At 41.7% G+C, this 22,535-nt stretch overlaps 1 protein-coding gene across 2 annotated transcripts in view; it reads right to left on the bottom strand.

Moving 5' to 3' along the window:
• The window catches only part of TECPR2 (tectonin beta-propeller repeat containing 2), a 140,516-nt gene that overhangs the window by 117,547 nt on the left and 434 nt on the right, over positions 1-22,535 (bottom strand). The gene's annotated exons all lie outside the window — the stretch shown is intronic.

Below are 22,535 nucleotides of genomic sequence, written 5' to 3'. Positions count from 1 at the left end.
TTACTTGCTGAGCCACCTGGCCGCCCCTAGGAATATACTTTTGAAGCTCTGTGTTGGATGGATTAGAAGAGGTAAAAATTTTGATCCAGAAAAGCAAGTTCAGGAGATTCATTATTCAGTATTTCAATATGTGGAAAGTATTGGGCATCTCAAGTAGGGTGGTGGCTGTACAAGTGGAGGGGAGATAGATTTGTAAGATGTTATGGAGGTAGAATCTAAAAATACTCGACAATTCTTTGGGTACACGGAGTGAGGTGAGTGAAAAGCCAAGGAAGACTTTAACTAAATAGAAATAGGGAAGTTTGGAAGAGGGGTGAGTTTGTGAAGAATGATGAGTTCTTTTTTACCTGAGTTTTAGATGCCTCTAAGACACCCTATTCAAAATGTCCAATAGGTAGTTGTGATATAGGATTGGAACTCAGGAGACCAGATCTGCATACATGTGCATCTGGGAGTAATTGCACGAAGATGATAATTAAACCCATGGGAGCTGATAACATCTAATCAAGAAAGAGAATATAGAAAGAAAAGATAAAAGGAACCAGAACAGAGCCTTGACACAAACTCACATTTAGGGGGTCAGATATACATGACCCAGTGTGATAGTAATGGCAATTAAAGATTCCCCTGTATTGGCTTGGTTTTCAAATTGATTGTGTTAAAACCCAGAGCTTGTTAATCCCACCTGTGGGATGGGCTTGTTGATGTGAAAAGAAAGTCCTGAACTGGGAGAAGCTGGTGATGTAGATTTGGAGAGACACAAGAGAGAGGCAGAAGACCTTTTTTTGGAAGCAGCACCTCGTGGAGAGAGAGAGACTAAGAGAATTGCTGGTGGCCGCTTTGAATTGCCCTGGACTTTTGAGACCTGCCCCCTGAGCTGCCAAGGACTGAGGAGACATGGCTGTTTTGCTGGTACTTTGTCTATCTTTTTTGATGTTGTTTTGCCAGATTTGTCCACTGGTGAAAGACAGTCCTGTTGTTGAAGAAGTCCTGGAACCTGGCTTTTGGCTAAGAAGCCCTGAGACTGTCCTGCAGACAGAATGAATACTGTCCACTGGTGAAGGACAGTGCTGTTGTTGCAGGGGTCTGGAGACTGTTCTGCAGACAGAGTGAATACTGTCCACTGGTGAAGGACAGTGCTGTTGTTGCAGGGGTCTGGGAACCTTTCTGTTGGTTCAGAAGCCCTGAAGAAGGATTTTCTGGTTGTATGTTTACAGAAATCCTGGGAGAGGGTTTTGCTAATGTTTTCAGGGGTTCTAGGACTGTTCTACAGACAGAGGATGAATTAGTGAAGAGACTGGCAATGTATCTTGTGGCCTTGCTAAGCCTTGTCTCCCCAGGAACTAAGATTGCTGAGAACTTGCCTGTGTCAAGATGAAGAAAAGACCTCCATTTGGGTATTAAGTGCTGTGTTTAAACTTGATGTAACTCTGGGGTAGATTCAATTGTGATCCAGGGGTGGGGAACTTTTGACCTTTTTGTGTTCTATGGTTGAGCAAATGAATGTATTTTACTTATGTTTGGAAACTAATCTCCATTTGAGAAGAGGGGCTTTGTGGTGGACTTAATGAAGGTACAGCCTAGGGGTGGAGTAGTATTTAGAACAGGGACTTTGTAATTGATTGAATGATTGGAAGGTCCTGGGGTGGGGTAGTCCTTGGAGATTATTTAATCACATTTAGTAAATGCTGTATTTGGAATGATGTCATGTTTTGATCTTCTCTGTTCTTGGTTTGTCACTGAATAAAATGGAGAGCACCTATGCTGGTATTCTGAACCTTGGGAAGTTGCCTTTCCTTGGCATTATATTACACCCAGCTAAAGAGAGTGAGAAGGAAGAGATAGACAAAACCAAGAGAGAGGTGTCATGAAAATGCAAAGAAAGTTTTCAAGGGAAGATGGTCAAGATATCACAAACCATAAATACCAGAGTGGGGATCTGAATCCAGGTCTTTATGATTCTGAAGAGAGAGTTCTTCGAGGAGAACACTGTACACAGTAATGGCAATAATGTACAATGATCAACAGGAATGACTTAGCTATTCTCAGCAATATAATGATTACAAAACAATTATGAAGGACTTAAGATGAAAAATGTTATCCATCTCCAGAGAAAACCCTGAGTTTGAATACGTATTGAAGCATACATTTTTATTTTGTTTATTATTCTTTTTCTTGGTCTATGAATTCTTTTGCAACATGGCTGATGTGGAAATGTTTTGTATGACTACACATGTATAATCTACATCAAAATTGCTTGCCTTCTCAAGGAAAGAGGGGAAGGGAGTGAGGAAGAGAATCTGAAACTCAAAATTAAAAAAAAATAAATGTTAAAAATGTTTAATTGACAAAAGATAAAATAAAAATTAAATGTAAAAACAAAATAAATAAAAGGAATGTTCTTTCCACAAAAAAAAAAACCCAAAAAATAAAACTATAGGGTCAAGATTGGGAAGGGGATTATAAAGTGAAGGGTTTAAACTAGACCTTTAACATCCCTAACCTCTAGATCAATGATACTATGATTCCTCCAAACACAGGGCTCCCCAATGTAACTTCTACAACATTCTTTTACCTCCATTCTGCAATAGCTTTTCCTCTTTTGATGTCTATGAAATCCATTTAAACTGCTCTCTATCACTGTTGTTGCAATGAGTTGACCAACTCTCAACTTTTTCAATGACTTTAGCACTTTTAATTCCTTTCCATAACAATAATAATAATAATGAAGATAAGGATAATGATTATGGTTGAGATTTATATAGCACTTTAAGGTTTGTAAAGTATTATTGTTCAATATTCCATGTTGATGCCTCCCTTTAACACCATGATTATACAGTTGTTCAACCTTAACTCCAACAACCTCCTGCACCCCATTTCAAACACACACCATCTCAGCTATACCTTAGATTTACTATCTCAGAACAGCATCAACTCCTGAACTTCAAAATAACATTCTTCTGGAATTGGCTCAAAGAGGGAACACACATACACACTCAACTGGGTATAGAAATTTATCTTACCCTAAAGGAAAAGGAGGACAGGAAGGGGATAACAGAAAGGGGGGGGGAGCGTGTGATACAAAGGAGGGCAGATTGGGAGGTAGTCAGAATAAAAACACTTTTGAAGGGGGACAGGATGAAAGGAGAAAGAGAATAGAATAAACTGGGGGATTGAGGATGGAGGGAAATACAGTTAGCAACAGTAACTGTGAAAAAAAATTTTGAAGCAAGTTTCTCTGATAAAGTCCTCATTTCCCAAACATATAGAGAACTGAGTTAAATTTATCAAAATATTGATAAATGTTCAAAAGATAGGATCAGTTTTCAGATAAAGTGATCAAATCTATCTATAGCCATATGAATACTCAATCACTATTGAATGAAGAAATGCAAATTAAAACAATTCTGAGGTACTACCTCATACATATTAGATTGGCTAATAGGACAGAAAAGGTAAATGACAAATATTGGAGGAGATGTGGAAAAATGAGACATTAATGCACTGTTGGTAAAATTGTGAACTGATTCAACCATTCTGTAGAGCAATTGGGAACTATGCCCAAAGGGCTATGAAATCATGTATACCCTTTGACCTAGCAATACCACTACTAGGTCTATATCCTAATAAGAGATAAAAAACAAAAAGGAAAAGCAGCTACATGTACAAAAATACTTATAATGGCTCTTTTCTAGGGGTAAAGAATTAGGAATTGAGGTGATGCCCATCAATTGGGGAATGGCTGAACAAATTGCTGTATGTGGTTATGATGGAATACTATTGTACTATAAGAAATGATGAACAGGATGCTCTCAGAAAAAGCTGGTAAGACATATAGGAACTGATCCAAAGTGAAATGTACCATGTAGGAAGTAACAGCAATAGTCTAAGATAATTAGCTGTGAATGACTTAGCTATTCTCAGCAATACAATGATCCAAGATACTCTGAAAGACTTAAGATGAAAAATGCTATCCATCCCCAGAGAGAACTGATGGTACCTTAATACAGATTGAAACATGCTTTTTTTGAACTTTATTTTTCTTGAGTTTTTTTTTGTTTGTTTTTATCTATGTTTTCTTTCACAATATAACTATTATAGAAATGCATGACTATATACACATAATCTATATTGAATTGTGGAGGGTGGGAAAGAATTTGGAATTCAAAGTTTTTTTTAAAAATAAATGTTAAAAATTGTTTTTACATGTAACCAGGGAAAAATAAAATACAAAATAAAAGTTTTTTATTAAAAAAAAATAACACTCTTCAACTCCAACTTCTTATCGTTCCACATGCCTCTTCTACTGTCTCACCCACATCACAACTTCCAGTCCCTCAACCCTTCCTTCTTCTCTTAGCAGCCTACCCCCCTTTTATTTGTCTCCATGCTCAGCCTTGGACATCTGACATTCCCAGACCTTCACAATCTGGCTCCAAACTACCCTTCTAGGCTAATTATACACTACTCCCTTCCATGCCTGCCAACTGTCCTTGCTGTTCCTCACACACAACAATATAGGTCTCTTTTCTGTGCTTTTGCTCAGGTAGTAATCGAGGCCTTTTAGAATGCTTGGTTCTATTCAAAGTTCAGCAACAAATGCCACCTTCTATATGAGGTCTTTTCTGATTTCCCATCTACCCCATAGCTCTCACTATCCTTTTCACCCACCCAAACCTCAAAAACACCATGTATTTACTCTGTACATATTTTGATTATACTTATCAGTGTACATGATTTTTATCCCATCCACTGCAGGCTCCTGGAAGGGAGATACTGCTTAACTTTTGTCTTTATATTGCCACTGCTTGGCACAAAGCCTGGCACAAAGTAGGTGCTTAATAAATGTTTGTTGACTGTTACTTTAATGATCACCTAATCAACACATTAAAATCCCTCACTCCTGTGATGTTCTACTATTCTTCAACATTGGATAATATGTGTTTAACTGTCTGTGCCTCCCCTTAGATTGTGAGGTCCTTGAGAAAAGGGATTGTCTTTAGCCTTTCTCTGTATCCCTAGAATCTAGCAGAGTACTGTCAAATAGATGACTGACTCTAATACTTCCCAACTCACACGTCTCAGTGGGGCAGATTTCTTTGAGTTTACTCCCAGACTGCTGTGTGGCTGGAGAAAATTTAAAACTGAGCTGATTTTAGTTACTACAGATGAATATATATGGTTTTTAACTTCAGCAGGGTCCTCACCATTTATTGACAATCCTTCTATGATCTTCTTAGCAATTCTCTTTATTATCCCCAAAGCAAATGTACCAAATTGTTTTATCTTTCTTCAAGTCACAAATCACTGTTGAGCACAACTCCACCCTTCCCTCCACCAATTGATCTGTGAGCAGGAATTTCAGCACAACTCCACCCTTCCCTCCCCTAATTGATCTGTGAGCAGGAATTTCAGCCTAGGAAATTCCTGCTCCATTCTTCCCCATCCCTGCATCCCCCCACCTACTAGATATTCCCATCTCCACCCATTCTAGGTTCCCTGTCCCTCAGCCTAGGGAAAAACTTCGAGGGCATGGGAAAATTCAAATATACACTGACCAATCACTGATTGTAGTTTCAGCTCAAGTAACCTGACTATTGTTATCTCTTTAAAAACTGACTGGCACATTGTCCATTCCAACTCACTATCTGATCTGGGTATGTGACCCCTGGGTATGTGACCCTGGCAGTCCCGCAGTAATAAAATCTACTTCCAAATTTATTCTCGGGGAATCTTCTGTCTTGCTCCTTTATGCTCTACATAAATGGAGGCCCTAGCGAGATCTGCAATGCTCCGTGGCACTGCAAAGATCCCCAAATAAGAAGAGCTCTCAGCCTCGGGAGGCAGGCATCTACTTGCCCCAACCCCTAGGGGGGCTAGCCCCTGAGGACATTCCAGGGCCTCAGGTCTTGAGAAGGGAAAGATCGTGTCTGCCTCCCAACTTCAACTTGCTCCTCATTCAGCCTTTCATGGATCCAGGCCCTCCAGTTTGGGGGTGAGTAAAATTCTGTTCTGTTTCCTGGAGGGGGGAGGGCTAGACGTAGTCACTGGGCATCTCCTCCCTGGGTGAAGCTTGAGATATCAGGCATCTTGACTGTCAGTGATCTGGTCAATGTTTGTCTGCTTTTATGCGTCCTATGTTTGCTTGAACTCATTTGCTTCCTGTTCAGAATCTGCAGGAGGTGAACAAGCGGGTAGGGACTATTGTTTGTCTACTTTTCTGTCTCTTCATGTTCGTAAGGTTTGTCTTGAGCTCGCTCGCTTAAAGCCTCCCCGTTTTTATTCTGCAAAGCAGGTATTGGAGTGGCTACCAGACGAGCCCCTCCAAGAGAGCTTTTCTGATTTCCACTGGGAAGACACATTTGTTTATAAGACTACACTGTTTGTCTGTCTTTTCATCCCAGAACATCAAAAACTCCCCTGGGTGTCGCACTAAGCCATTTGAGAGTAGCTAAGGGTGCGCTGGCCCCCTCAGGGAAGTTTCAACAAGCGAATTATCCAATCAGTGTGGCGGGGACTCACAGGGAATCCAGGACATCCAGATCGGTTCCCTTATATTGATGTCTGGCTAGATCTCGTCACCTATCCCCCTCCCTGGCTTAGGAACTTAATTTCCAAAGGGGTATCCGAGTCCTTGTGGCTCATCCGCTCTCAGATACTCCTGAGACAAAAGCTCCCGCAAAAACCCTACAGGAGCATAACTTCCCACCACCTTACAACCCTCCATTTCCCGACCCCTCCCTCCGCCTCTTCTCCTGACTCCTGGGGCCTCCAACCTCCCTGAGTCCCTTCCCCCCCACACACCCAAACTGGGGCAAACTATCAGCTCTCAGAAGAACCCTCTTCTGCTTCAGCCATCCTTCCCCTCAGGGAATCCATTAACCCAGAGGGAGTCCCTTTCCTAGTATATGTTCCCTTCTCCACTTCAGATATTTACAATCAGAAAATTCAAAATCCCCCCTTTTCAGAAAAACCTCAGGCTCTTATTAACCTCCTTGACTCTGTCTTCCAAACACATCATCCCACATGGGAGGACTGTCAACAGCTCTTAACCACTCTATTTGCCACTGAAGAGGGAGACAGAATTAAACAGGGAGCCAGAAAAGCTGTGCTGAGCTCATTGGAGGAATGGGGAGAAGAGGTCTAGAGAGTGTTTCCCTCTTCCGGGCCTGTCTGGGACCCTAACACTTTTAGGGGCCGAGAGCTATTAGACACCTACCACCAATACCTCCTCCAGGGCCTAAAAGCATCAGCAACTCAAAAACCAACTAACCTGACTAAGGTTTCCGAGGTCAAACAAGGGCCCCAGGAATCCCCTGGAGCTTTCCTGGAGCGCCTGTATGAGGCTTACAGAACTTATACTCCTGCTAACCCTGAGGCTCCCAAAAATGCCCGAGCCCTAAATATTGCTTTTGTTTCCCAGTCCACCCCTGACATTAAAAGGAAACTCCAGGAGCAGCCAGGTAGCACAGCGAGTAAGAGCATCGGCTCCAGTGTCTGGATGACCTAGGGATCGAATCTGGGCTCAGACACTTAGCACCCACCCAGAAACACCTGGCCATGTAATCTTGAGCAAGTTACTTAACCCCAATTGCTTTAAAAAATATATATATAGGAAACTCCAGAAACAGGAGGGTTTTGAGAGCATGGTTATATCCCAGCTAGTAGAAATTGCTCAAAAGGTTTATGACAACAGACACAGCCCCTCAGCAGACAAGAAGTTTACCCAGGTCCACCAAGTTTACCTCAGACTCCCAAACAGGGTACCCGAGTGGGCGCTATACCACATGGTACCCACACCCCTCTTGCAAGGGACCAATGCGCCTACTGTAAAGTGTTAGGCCATTGGAAAAATGAATGCCCCAGCAAAAAAAAACCTCTGGAGCAACCTTGCCCCACTCCAGAGGTTCTAGCACTCACTGATTGACAGGGCCCGGGGATTTTCTCACCAGACTCCCTTAGTCTCTTTCCCCCTTCACATTGTGTATGCTTTCTTCACTATTCCCCTGGCCCCCACTAGTCAACCCCTTTTTGCTTTCACCTGGATAGACCCTAAGAGTGGGTATTCTGGACAGTTAACCTAGACATGTCTGCCCCAGAGTTTCAAAAACTCCCCTACCCTCTTCAAGGAGGCCCTCCATAAGGACCTTATGCCTTTCCACAAATCCCGCCCTTCTTGCTCTCTAATTCAGTATGTTGATGACTTCCTCCTTGCGGCACCTACTGAAAGCGATTGTTTATCTACCACCTCCGACCTTCTGTCACTCTTGCAGTCTTTGGGTTACCAAGTTTCTTCTAAGAAAACTCAAATCTGTTTATCTCAGGTCACCTATCTTGGTTACATTCTCTCAGGGAGCACTCGATCCCTTTCCCCCTCCCCAAATCCAAACCATTCTAGACTTACCAATCCCAAAGACTAAAAACAGGTTCGAAAATTTTTGGGTACAATTAAGTTACTGCCGGCTATGGGTTTTGGGTTTTGCAGAAATTGTGAAACCTCTTCATTCTGCCACTGCCGGAGCTGGACCCCTTTCTTGGTCCGGCCCAGAGCAAAAGGCTTTTGATACCCTTAAGGCTGCTTTGGCCTCAGTGGCTGCCTTAGCCCTACCTGATATTTCCAAGTCTTTCCATCTTTTTGTTGCTAAATCTAACGGGGTGGCAAAAAGGAGCCCTCACCCAATGCCTGGGCCCCTGACATAGACCTGTCACCTATGTTTCCAAACATCTAGATTCAGTGGCTGCAGGTTGGCCACCCTTGCCTCCAGGGTGTCGCTGCAACGGCCCTCCTTGTTAAGGAAGCTGGTAAGATTTCCTTGGGTCAATCTCTTTCCATCTCCACCCCTCATTCTGTGGAGACTCTCCTCCACAGGAGGTCATATGCGCCCCCCCCACCCCATCTTCAAAGATTCAGGAATCTCAAAATTATCAGGTCCCCTTACTTACTCTCCTGTCAGCTGTTCATAAAACACTTAACAGCACTAACCACAAGTTGGGAAAAGATTGCTGGATGTGTTGAACCCCGGCATCCTTACTATGTAAGGGTGGCACTAAATGCCTCAGTCACCCCTACTTCCAACACAGAGAATTGTGAGTGGGACTACCCAAGGCTCACCCTCAGGAATGTAGAGGGATCAGGTATCTACCTCTTATCATCCAGCACTCTTTTATCCAGCTCTCGGTATAGCTCAATTTGTGCACGAGATTTGGGCCTCTAGCTCAGACTGCTTTACCGCCCCTCTAGGAGCCTGGTGGCATGCTACGATGGCCTTACCCAGTGCGTCTCTGCTACAGTGTTCCTCAGAAAACAACAACACACCGAGGGCCCCCTGTGTATCCCATTGGCCATAATTCCGCAGGTCACCCTTCTCCTAGGTGAACAAGGTTGGCATTACTTTTCCCCAGAAGGACAACTGAACTACCACGGAAGGCGGGCAGTACCACTCCTCATTCCCATCTCTAATGGAAATGCAAATTTAAAGATCTTCCCTGACCCTAGGCTAAAGTGCACCTGGAGCCTGGGGTGGGAGGCTTGTTTTTCAGTAGATACTTTTTGATTGGCCAGTGGGTCCAGAAGGTTGTTACATTCTCTGAGCCAGGAGAAGGCTATATAAGCCCTGATGTGTAGCTTTGTTTTGGGGGCTCACTTAGAGAAGTGTTCTGTGATTTGATCAGATGAGACTCTGGGAAGCCATTGTTGAGAGCCCCCCCGCCCCCCCCCGCCCCCGGCTTTGAAAAACCCAGATGTTGATGAAACCCAGATGTTGATTTGGTATGGATGTAATGGTTGGACAGTTTGGAAACTGTCTACTTGATCTGTTTCTCTGTCTTGACAATTCTGTCTGTATATTCTGAAGTTTGGGGTGCTGACCTTTTTCCCCTGAACTAGGTAAACAATATGTGTTTGACTGATTAAAGTAAGCTTGTTAACCCATTTTGAGTTGCTTTCTTTTATCAAAGCAGATCCAAGAACCTGTGTTGGCAGCCACCCTAGGAAGGCTTGGGGTGCTTGTTGCTACACCATCTCAGTGGGCTTGGGCCTTGTGGATTCTGCAGTGACCGGGATGGCATCCCTGATTCAGGGGGAAGCCAACCATCAGGCCTTAAGTACACAGGTAAATATCAACCTCTCCCACATAGAGCAGTCCATCTCAGCCCTGGAAAGACAGGTGGACTCTCTGGCAGAGGTGGTACTCCAGAATCGCAGAAACCTTGACCTTCTTTTTCTTAAACAGGGTGGCCTGTGTGCAGGCTGTGGTGAGGCTTGTTGCTTCTATGCAAACAATTCAGGAGTGGTACGGGAGAGCCTGAAGTTGGTACACCAGAATACTGCTAATAGACAAAGGGAGCTGGAAAAGTCTGAGAACTGGTATCAGTCCCTATTCCGGACATCCCCCTGGCTCACTACATTGCTATCAGCCTTGGTTGGTCCTCTCCTCCTCCTGATCATACCCCTGACTGTAGGACCCTGTCTCATTAATCGCTTTCTACAATTTGTCAAGTCCCATGTCAACTCTGTTAAAATGTTAATTGTCAGGGACCCCTGCTACCATCCTTTAGGAACAGAATTGGATAACCTGGATGATGTGGCCCCAGCCATGTCAAAGGTTTGACATACCTACAAAGAAAAGCACAACTCCATCCTTCCCTAATTGATCTGTGAGCAGGAATTTCAGCCTAGGAAATTCCTGCTCCATTCTTCCCCGTCCCTGCACCCCCCTCCCCCCCCACCTACTAGATATTCCCCATCTCCACCCATTCTAGGTTCCCTGTCCCTCAGCCTAGGGAAAAACTTCGAGGGCATGGGAAAATTCAAATACACACTGACCAATCACTGATTGTAGTTTCAACTTCCGTAACCTATCTATTGTAGTCTCTTTAAAAACCGGCACATTGTCCATGACAACTCACTGTCTGATCTGAGCATGTGACTCCAGCAGTCCTGCGGTAATAAAATCCACTTCCAAATTTATTCTCGGGGATCTTCTGTCTTTCTCCTTTATGCTCTACAATCACAAGTATACTCCTCACCTAAAACTTGAACTCTTCTTCACTAAAACAACAGGAGATAACATCTCCCCTTCCCTACTGCTCAATATTTCTCAAAATCATTACCCATTCAGCCCCTCCTTTCCTCTAGAAGACAAGGTATCACAGGACTCCTTGCTGACTAGTCCTTTTACCCATTTCTTTGATCTCATTCAAGGGCCATCTCCAGTCATCCTGACCTTTATCTTGCCACTGGACCCAGATGGCTCTGGAGGAGTAAGTGGTGACTTTGCATAGCCCTCCCTCACTTAAATTCCTGATAACAAGGTGCCCCACTGGGGATCCAACTGGCCAGTTCCAGTAGGGCAACTCAGTTTGCTCCTTCTTTCTTTCCTATCCATTCCTTCTCTTTCCCTTCCCTTCCCTTCATCTCCCTCTTTTGGGACATGGGCTATCATGTCCTCACCAGTGGGTACTCTACCCAAAGGAATGTAAATTTTGGTGGCTGAAACTTAGCAATTTATCTTGGGGTTTACTGGCTAGATTTCTTTTTTAAAGACCAGGTTTTAACCACAATTCACTCTGGCTCTCACTGATTGGCCAACAACAATAGGTCCCATCCCAAGTACCACTTAGTGGTCATTGTTTGGGCCCTGAGGGCTCAGTGAATATAAATAGTAATTGTTTCTGTTTTAGCCAGAAACCCTGAGGGTCTTCCCCTCCCAGATAGGGTTGTTTTTTTTAAATAGGTAAAAAGGGCCAAGTCTCAATTCATTTCTGAACTAGCCTTAATCACAGAATGGGCGCTGCCTCAGTCAAAGTGAGAACTTGGAAAGACCTTAGCTTAAAAAGGTCAAGGTCTCCCACTGCATGTGGGACTATCTCCAGTCATGCTGATCTATACCTTGCCAATGGAACCCAGATGGCTCCAGAGGAGAAAGTGAGGTTGGGTGACCTTACACAGCCCTTCTTCACTTAAAGCCAATTCCCTTGCAAGTCATGGCATCATCTTCCTGATGTCATGGTCCTCTTCCAGAATGAAGGACAAATAACAGCAACAACAACCTGATCTCATTCACTTCTGCATCCTCCTACTACCTTGCTCCAACAATTAATCTCTCTCCCTCTCTTTCATGCAACTTCACTTTCTCCCTTGACAATGGCTCCTTCCTACTTGCTTACAAATATATTCAAGTTGACCCAAACATATAAAAGGCTTCTCTTTATTCTGTCTATTGCATCCAGCTACATTCACTTCTCTCTTCTCCTTTCCCATGACTAAATTTCTGAAAAAAATGCTGTGTATGCCTAAAGATAACCCCATCACTTCATTTCCTCAGGTCTCCTTAATCCTTTTAATCTGGCATCTATTTGCATTACTCTAACAGAAACTTCTACTTCAAGAGGTCACCAATGAGAAAATCCAGTGGTGTTTGCTGAGTCTTCCAATTCCTTAATGTCTACAGCACTTCATAATTCACCTCCACCCTTCAAGATATTCCTCTGGGGGTTTCAGAGATATCTCAAATTCTTTTTTTTTCTTTGTTTTCTTTTGCAACACGGTTAATAACAGAAATATGTTTTGCATGATTTCACATGTATAACTGATATACTGTTTATCTTCCCCAGAGGGTGGGAATGGGTAGAGGAAGTGAATTTGGAACTCAAAAAATTTTAAAAAGAATTTTAGATTTTTTTTACATGTTATTGGGAAATATTTAACAAAATAAAAATATATTGGAAAAAGAAAGTCTTCATCAATTTTATGCCCTCTAACTGGGTTTTCCCCAAGATTCTGTACTTGGCTCCTTTCTCCCTATAATATCTCATTTGGTCATTGAATCAGTTATTATCTTTATGCAAATAGTTCCCTTGGGAGGGGTGGGGAACCTGCAGTCTCAAGGCACATGTGGCCCTTTAGGTCCTCAGGTGGGGTTCTCTGACTGAATCCAAACTTCATAAAACTAATCTCCTTAATAAAAAGATTAGTTTTATCCCAGTCAAGAAGGCTGCATGTTCCCCACCCCTATGCCTAGTCTTTCTGCTAATCAATAGTTACTAATTCCCAATTGCCTCCTGATATCTCAAACTGGATGGTCCCGTAAGCATTTCAAATTCATCCTGCCCAAAACAGAGTTCAATCTGTTCTTCCCAAAGTCTTCCCACTTCCAAATATCCCTATCACTGCTTAGGGCATCACCATACTCCCAGTCACTGAGGCCCACAATGTCCACTTCTCTCTCTCTCACTCACCCCACATATCCAAATCTTTTAATTTCCATTATGACAATACCAGATTAAAGAAATACACAGACCCCATATCAATCTGACTATATATTGGAAAAATGGATCAAATACTGTAACCAGGGTCTTGTTAGATACTGGAGCAGAGGCCTCCCTCATTTATGGGAAACTTGATAAGTTCAAGCATGGAACTCCTATTACCATCACAGGACTAGAAGGTGCTGTAACATCAGCCAGACAAGTTAAACTAATGATGAAAATTGGATAGTTACCTAAGAAAGAATATACTGGGGACACAAAACTAGCAGTGTGACCTTGGGCAAGTCACTTAACCCCAATTGTCCTGCCCTCCCCCCTCCAAAAAGAAAAAAAAAATCATTGTCTTAGGGGTGGCTAGGTTGCGCATAGAGAATAGAACACGGGCCCTGGAGTCAGGAGGACCTGAGTTAAAATCCGGCCTCAGACACAACACAAAAATTAGCCATGTGACCTTGGTAAAGTCACTTAACCCCAACTGCCCCCCCAAAAAGCATAAATAAATAAACACACACACACACACACACACACATACACACACACACACACACTGTGGTTATTGTACCCATTCCTGAATACATCATTGGTACAGATATATTTAGAGGTATGACTGAATTTACCTGAAGGAAAATAACAATTTACAGTAAGGAAGATAGTTTTTGTGGGAAAAATAAAAATGAACCCAATCACTTTACCCAAACCTTCTGAAGTAATTACTTCACTTAGTAACGTGTGCCAGGTGGGCAAGATGAAATTACCAATACTATAAAGGAATATGTTGAAGCAGGAGTGTTACAACCACAGGATGGAATAATCCTGTTTGGCCAGTAAAAAAATTAGATGGGACATGGAGAATGACAGTGGATTATAGACAACTGAATAACGTGACTCCTCCCTTGTATGCTGCTGTTCCAGATACTGTCACCTTAATATAAAGGATCCAGAAATATAATGGAACTTGTTATGTAAGTGACTGATTTGGTCAATGCTTTCTTCACTATCCCAACAGACTCTCAACAGTGGGCTCCGTTTGCCTCCACTTGGCAAGGCAGACAATATACTTTCACCTGCCTGCCACAAGGATACCTGCAAAGCCCTACTATTTGTCATAGGATTGTGGCTGAACATTTGGATAAATTAAAGCTACCTGGTGTACAGCTTACCCACTACACTGATGATATTATGATACAACGAAAAAATGTAAAAGAAGTGGAGGAGAGTTTGCACTTTTGATTGAACATATGAAAAGCAAAGAGTGGGAAATTAACCCTGCAAAGATTCAAGGACCAGCTTAAAATGTAAAATTTTGGGGAATACAGTGGAATAAGGGGCTGCGAGAGATTCTGCTGAAAGCCTGACAAAAGAATCAGGACTTTCCTATATCCCCACCAATAAGAAAAGGCCCCAAAATTTATAGGATTATTTGGATATTGTCACCATCACATTTCACACCTGGGACAGATTTTGAAACCCTTATATAAAGTTACCAGGAAGAAATATGAATTTGACTGGGGACTTGAGCAGAGTAAAGCTTTTGAGGAAGCCAAAGCTGCTATACAAATTGACCCTTGATTTATGGTCTATGCAAAATGACCCTGTGGAATTACAAGGGACTGTGCAGGATGATTATGCAAACAGGCATTTATGGAAGAAACAACAAAGCTGAAATGTACCTTTAGGATTTTGGTCCAGGAAACTTCCTTCATCTGGAGTGCAACATACACCTTTGGAAAAGCAGTAGTTAGCTGCATACTGGGCTTTGGTAGAGACTGAACAACTGACTTTGGGCCATGAAGTAACATTAAGTCCTACAATCCCAATTATGACCTGGTAATGAGTACCCCAGCTTCTCCCAGAACTAGACATAAAAAAGAAGCCAGCATAATTAAATGGAAATGGTATATTCAAAACAGAGCTAAAACTATCAAAAGTGGAGTTTCCACCCTACATGAATCTATAGCTAACATCAGTACTGAGGACCATGATACATTCCTTGAGCCAAGGCAACAGTTGGTACAGTCCTTGGTAAAATGGAATGACAGATATGATGGATTGACTGAACAAGAGAAGAAACATGCATGGTTTACTGATGGGACAGGAAAATATTTGGGCCAGAAAAGACAGTAATATCCATGTACTAGGCAGACTTTGGAAAGTACTGGGATAGGTGGAAGTAGTCAATATGCTGAACTTATAAGCAGTACATCAAGCCATCAAAACAGAGCAAGAAGGACAGTGTCATATATTCACTAATTCATGGGCAGTAGCTAATGGGTTAGCTACATGTGGTAAAATCAAAATTGGGAAATTCATGGTAAACAAGTCTGGGGCAAAGAACTATGGGAAGATATATGGGACATGTCTTTGGTTACAGATTTGTCGGTTTTCCATGTAGATGCTCACACAGCCCTCACCACAACAGAATGTGAGTATAATACATATGCTGATCAACTAGCAAAGATTGCTACTGAATGTATAGTCCCTAGTTTGACAACAATTGATGATCTGGTATTAGCAAAATGGGTCCACTAAACAGCCAGCCATTTAGAGGTCCAGGCCACACACTGGTGGGTACAAGATCAATGTATTAGTATCTCTCATTCATTGTTAAAGCAGATAGCAGAAGAATGTCATATATGTTAACTGGAAAAGGAACAAACTGTTCTTTGGGTAGTAACGGGGGAGATAGCAAGGGGAAAAGTCCCAGCACAAATCTGGCAAACATTGTATTGGTCCCCTACCCCAAGATAAAGGATGCAAATTTATATGTATTTGTGTTGACACCTATTTAGGTGTACTAGTGGCTTGTCCTTATAAGAATGCAACCCAGTAAAACACTTGTAAAACTCTAGATCTCCTAAGTCTATATTATGGAACCCTAATGCAGATTCAAAGTGACAATGGGTCACATTTCAAAGGTATGAAATGAAAATACTGTATATTAAATAATATAGAATGGATACATCATATTCCATATCATCCACAAGCATCTGGGTTAACTGAAAGAATGAATGGATTATTGTAAGCAGTTATGGAAGTTAAGTTCTAATAATTCATATCAACATTGGAAGGATAATTTGTTCATAGCTTTACTTAATTTGAATAACAGACCATTGAGAGGAAGTACACCTCTAGCCAGAATGATGACCCCAAATCTGCAAATTAGAAAACAGCAAACATATAAGATCCGAAATATTGAGTACTGGACTGTGAGGCAAGAAGTTCCAGCACGTTATCCAGGAACACCTGGTTCGGCAAGACATGATTTACATTGTTTAGAAGACTTTTGGTTGGATAGAAAATAAATAAGAAATATCTCTACTGGGATATGTATGAGAATCCCCAAAAGTCATTTTGGACAGATATTACCTAAATCAGGTTTAGCAGCTCAAGGTATACATGTATTGGCTGGAGAAATAGATTCTAATTATCAAGGAGAAATTATTGTGACATTGCAAAATTTGGGTGAAGAATCCACACAGTTTTGTAAAAATGATAAGACTAGTTCAAGTGATTATTATTCCTTGTGAGACAATACCCTTTGTGAAAACTGACCCTCCTTCTGAAATAACTATCAGAGGAACTGAAGAGTTTGGTTCAACTAATAGAATAAAACTGGGAGATAAAGTATAGGTAAAGCAGAAGGCAGATGATGTTTCAAAGGCTGCAGAAATTATTGCACATGGTAAAGACAATATTGTAGCTGTTGTTTACTCAGGAGAAGATGACTGTCAAATTGTACCCTTAACTCATGTATTCTACCATGAATGAGGCTATGATAGTAAGTTCATAGATTCCAGAGGCTTGACTGATCCTATGTCTGTTTCTTTTTGGCTTTTTGTCTGTTAAACTTGTTTGCAAGATTTGTTTCCTGCAGGCTTAGTACCTTCTACCTGCAGATGCCTGATCACTTAAGCCAGATGCCACCCCCTGCACATGACTGTGATGTGCCACCTCTGGACCTGGCATCGACCAAGTTACAGATGACAGCTAAAGAACTGACCTTTCAAATGGGACCTCCCGGACCTGGCGTTGACCAAGCCCTAAATGAAAGCTAAAGAACTGAACTCTCAAATGGGACCTCTTGGGGCAGGGACAGCTTTACATCCAATTTCAGCTTGAAGTAGCTTTGGAGAAGAGACTTTCACCTCTTACCCCAAGGTTTTGAGCCCCATTAGTTCAAAGGGGTAAGGATGGGGTGCTTTTGCCCAAGCTCCCACCCTAAGCTATTGTTTTATATGCAAAGTTTTTCTATTATCCCTGTTATATTGTTTCAAAGTTCTGTTGACACCAGTTTTTCCACCAGTTATCCCTAAACTCTCATTTATTGTTAATGTATTTTTGCTATGTAAGGGATATGAAAGATCTTGGGGCCAAATGTAATGAGAATGGGAATTTGAAGATCTTCCCTGCCCCTTAACAGACCTAGGGGAGAGTCTGAAGACCTCCCCTGCTTTCAAAGTAAACTCTGCCCCCTAATAGGCTGAATGTAATCACATGGAGCCTGTGATGGAGGGAATTTGCTGAAGGGTGCAGCAGAGACCACAGGAAGCTGGGAGCCAGAGCCAAAGAGACAGAATATTGAGGCAAAGAGATAGAGAGGTTTGTGAGTAAATGTTGATCTTGCATTGGTTTATGGGAAGGCTAAAGGATGCTGTGGCTCTCCGTGTTATTATGGCTTCTTAATATCTTTGGTACTATGATGGAATCAGCTTACTGGTTTTGGGATTTGGTTTTCTGGTGTCTAAATAAATGCTTCAGGGGCGGCTAGGTGGCGTAGTGAATAGAGCACTGGCTCTGAAGTCAGGAGGACCTGAGTTCAAATTCAGCCTCAGTCACTTAACACACACACATCAAAAAAACTAGCCATGCGACCTTGGGCAAGTCACTTAACCCCAATTGCCTTGCCTTCCCCCCTCCAAAAAAAAGCAAAAAATAAAATAAAATAATATAAAATAAATGCTTCAGTTCTGTCCACTATATGGAGAGTTTGGTATATTTTGCGATATTTATAGTCATGGTCTTGATTGTGATCGTGGGTGCTGTAAATATTGCATTGGCGCTACACAACCCTATTTCAGAATCTCATCATCTCTCATCTAGAGTCCAGAGCTTCTTAAATTTTTTCCACTTAAGACTCCTTCAGCACTTCCCCATATGGGATCACAACCTACAGTTTAAGAAGCACTGAACTATGCAATAATCTTGTCTTTTCCTCAAGTCTTTCGCCACCTCAATCCATCTTTCACTCAAATACTAAGATGATTTATCTAAAATGTGATCACATCACACCTCTGATTAATAAGTGTCTCCTTGTTACCTTCAGGATCAAATAAAAACTCCTTTGTTTGGCATTTAAACCTCTTCATACCCTGAACCCTTTCCTACTTTTCTGGCCTCCTTATACCTTACTCCCACCTACACGCTATGATTCAGCCATAGTGACCTACTTGCAGTTCCTCAAACACAACACTTCATCTCCCATTTTCTTGACTTTGTACCAGCTGTCTCCCATGTCTGGAAAGCTATGTTCAATTACCTCTTCCTTTTATTTTCCCTGGCCTCCTTCAACACTCAGCTCAAAGCCCAATTTCTGCAAAAGGCCTTTCCCAGTCCCCCAGCTGTTAGTGCTTTCCCCCTTCAAAATGACCTCCATCTACTCTGCATATATCTTGTATGTACCTAGTTATTTTCATGTTGTCTCTCCCATTAGACTCGTTGTTGTGTGTTCTTTTTGTCCTTTGTTTTCAAAGAGGACCATGACATCAGGGAAATGATAACATAAGCACCTTCCTCCTCCTTCTGATTAACTAAATCATTCATTTAACCAGTCATAAATATCCAAAATCTTGGCATTGTCTTTGATATTTCCCTTTAACTCATATTCAATTACCTAGTCTTGCTGATTCTATTTCTAAAACAGTTCTTGTATTTATATCCTTTCTATTGTGACAACTTCATTTACATTAGTCCTCATTAAAATGAATTAAACAACAAGCATTTGTAAAGGAACTACTCTATTACATGCCAGGCACTGTACTGGACACTGGGAATACAAAGACAAAAGTGAAATAGTTCCTAAACTCAAGGAACCTACCTTCTTTTTTTCAAAAATGAGTCTTTTCACACAGGTGGAAGAAAGGATATAGCATGTTGGAGGGGTGGGAGTGTCTACTTATGGGTCTGATCTGATTGGCATGGGAGCTTTGACCTGCTGTATTTAGAGCTTGACCTGGGCAACCCTAAGCCACCCAGTCTCTCCCCTGCCCCTTGCTCCCAAGGGTTAACCACACTGATTCTGTACTTAATACTATTGATTAAGCTCAGTCCATTGCAGTTCAGAACTCCAGGGCTGAAGAGATCCACCAGCCTCTATCTCCCTTGTAACTGGGATTAGAGGTATTTGCTACCAAGGCCAGCAAGAGACCTACATTCTCATAGGGGACATAAAAATATATATAAGTATGTAAAAAATAAAAATAAAGAGAATACAAATACTTACAAAGTAGTTAAATATAAGGTACTCTGGGTTGGAAGGCACTGACAATTGGAGCGATCAGAGAAAAGCTTCATGTAGAAGATGGTACTTAAGCTTAATTTTTGAGCGAAGAGAGGGAGTATGTGGTAGAGGTAAGGAGGGAGAGCACTCCAGAAATGAGGGACAAACAGTAAAAAGAAATGGAGATGACAGGTGCGATGTCATTTCAGAGGGAAAAAAACAGACTAGAAAGATAGGATAGGGCCCAGTTGTAAAGAGAGGCAATATGGTGTCTTTAGAGTTTATTAAATAGGTCAGTCACACGGTCAGATCTTCATTTACAGAAAAAAATCACTACTTTAGCAGCACCTCCATATTACCCTTCTTTTCTCACACAACCACTACCTTAGTTCAGGCCTTCAAGACTCAAGTTCTTCCCTGCTCTTTCCTCCACACTGCTGCCAAAGTATGTGGGCCTGCCATTGCAAAAGCAGAGTCTAGAGATGGAGTAGCTTGTGTGAACTAGAACGAAGTCCAGCTTAGTCACACTGTAGAGGACAAGAGGGAAAGTGTGTCCAATGAAGATGAAAAGACAGGCTGAGGCCAAATTGCGTAGGGTTTAAAAATTTTACAAAGGAGTTTATGTTTTATCTTAGAAGCAACTGAAAGCCACTGGACTTGATCGAGTCATATGGTCAAATCAATGTTTAAGGAAAATTACTCTTGCCACTCTACATCTGTATGTCTTAATTGTCCTATAGCTTACCTTCCTTTCTCAACCAAAGTCCTAGAAAAAGCTGTCTACACCTGATGCCTCCACTTTCTCTTCTCTCACTTTTTTTTCTTAATTTTATTTTTTTAATTATAAATTTATCAAGGATTAATATAAAAATTTCAACCTATAAAAAGGATGGTACAGAAAAATCTTCATGAAACTAAACCAATTCTAACTTTTGCATTCTGGTTTACAATCTCATTGCTCAACTGAATCTGCTCTCTCCAAAATTACAAATTAATTAGCAAATCTAATGGCTTTTCTGGGTTCTCATGCTTTTTGACCTCTCTGCCACATCTGACAATGCTGACCACTTTCTTCTTCTGGATATTCCCTCTTCTCTGGGTTTTTGTGACAGCTCTTTTGCTTCACTTATTTGTTTGATTGCTCTTTCTCAGTCTCCTTTGCTGGCTTACCATACCCTAAATTTGAGTACACCATGAAGTTGTGTCCTGGGTTCACTTCTCTTCTCTTACTGGGTAATTTCATCAGTTTTCTTGGATTCAGTTATCATCTCTATACAGATGACCACCAGATGTACATATCCAGTCTTAAGTCTCTCTCCTGACCTCTAATACCACATCACCAAATGACTATACAACATTTTAAAATGGATGTTCCATTGGCATCTCAAATTCTGCATATCTAAAACAACTTGTTATCTCCCCAGGCTCTCTGTACTCTCCTCACTTTCTAACTTTCCTCTTTCTATCAAGAACACCACCATTGTTATAGTCACTCAGGTTCAAAACCTGCGTTATACTCAAATCACTTACTCACTTCACACAACCAATCAACTGCCAAACTTTGTTTCTAATTTGACATTGATTATGTACGTTCCTTCCTGCCACTCACTGCTCATCAGGAAGGTTGCAATGACCTGTTTATTTTTGCTTCCTGCCTCAAATTTCTCCCTACCCCAATCTATCCTCCACGCAGCTGCCAAGTATAAAACACAAGTCTGAACACGTTAATTCCAGTGGTCACCCGTAAGATCAAATATAAACTCACCTTTTGGACAGGGAATTGCTCTTCACAACCTGGCTCCATACTACCTTCGTTAGCTTCTTACTCATCATTCCCTTCCATGTATTCTACTGTCCAGTTATACTGGCATACCTGCTCTTCCCCACAAAAAATATTCCATCTCATTTCCATCCCTTTGCACTGGCTGTTCTCACTCATCTCTGCCTCTTGGAATCCTTGGTTTTCTTGAAAGCAGGATCTAAATGCTTGATTAATGCATCTTCTCCATACCTAGAAAGTTCTTCACTCAAATTTTTGCTCATGTATTCTTTATCCATTTCAATCTTTTAAAGTCTCACACAAATGTCCTAACATCAAGAAGCAAGTCTTCCCTTTGGTAATAACTTCCCCCACCTACTTTATACATTTTGTTCATTTCTCTAATACACTTATTATTCATTATTTTGTAATATGCTTATATGTTTCACATCCCCTACTAGTCGAGCTCTGTGGGAGTGGGAACCATATTATACTTAAGTTTTGTATATCCCTCAATGTCTTTTACATTTTGTTGAAAAGAGCTGATATGTTAATATGGTGGAGGGGATGAGAGGACAGAGAAAGATACATTGTGACTTAAGAGATCCTTGAGGTTGGGACTGCTTCATTTTTGCTTTGTATAACCAGTGTCTAACACAAATGCTTTGCACAGTAGGTTTGTAGTAGGGATGGTTACACTGGGAAAGGAGGATGAGGGAACAAGATGGCTATATGGGATTGGGGGCAAGGAAAACTACAATGAGAGGGGTGAGGGTACAGGGATGGCTATACTGGAGGCAGGGGTGAGAGGACCAGGATCTATCTACACGTGGGGAAGTGAGAAGAAAAGACTGACTACATTGAGAGTGGGAAGTAAAGAGATAAGGGATGGCTATACAGAAGTGAGGGTGACTACACTGTGAGTGGTGAGGAGAGGATAGAGACGGCTACACTGTGGGTGGGAAGTGGGGGGCCAGGGATAACTACACCGTGGGCGGGGTGTGGGGGGAC

Source organism: Petaurus breviceps, unplaced genomic scaffold (assembly GCF_028583685.1).
Source record: "Petaurus breviceps papuanus isolate PSGF00001 unplaced genomic scaffold, PetGlider_PUasm1.0 64, whole genome shotgun sequence".
Lineage (NCBI taxonomy): Eukaryota > Metazoa > Chordata > Mammalia > Diprotodontia > Petauridae > Petaurus > Petaurus breviceps.
The sequence above is the reverse complement of the archived record's forward strand: the minus strand, read 5'-3'. Positions and strand labels throughout refer to the sequence as shown.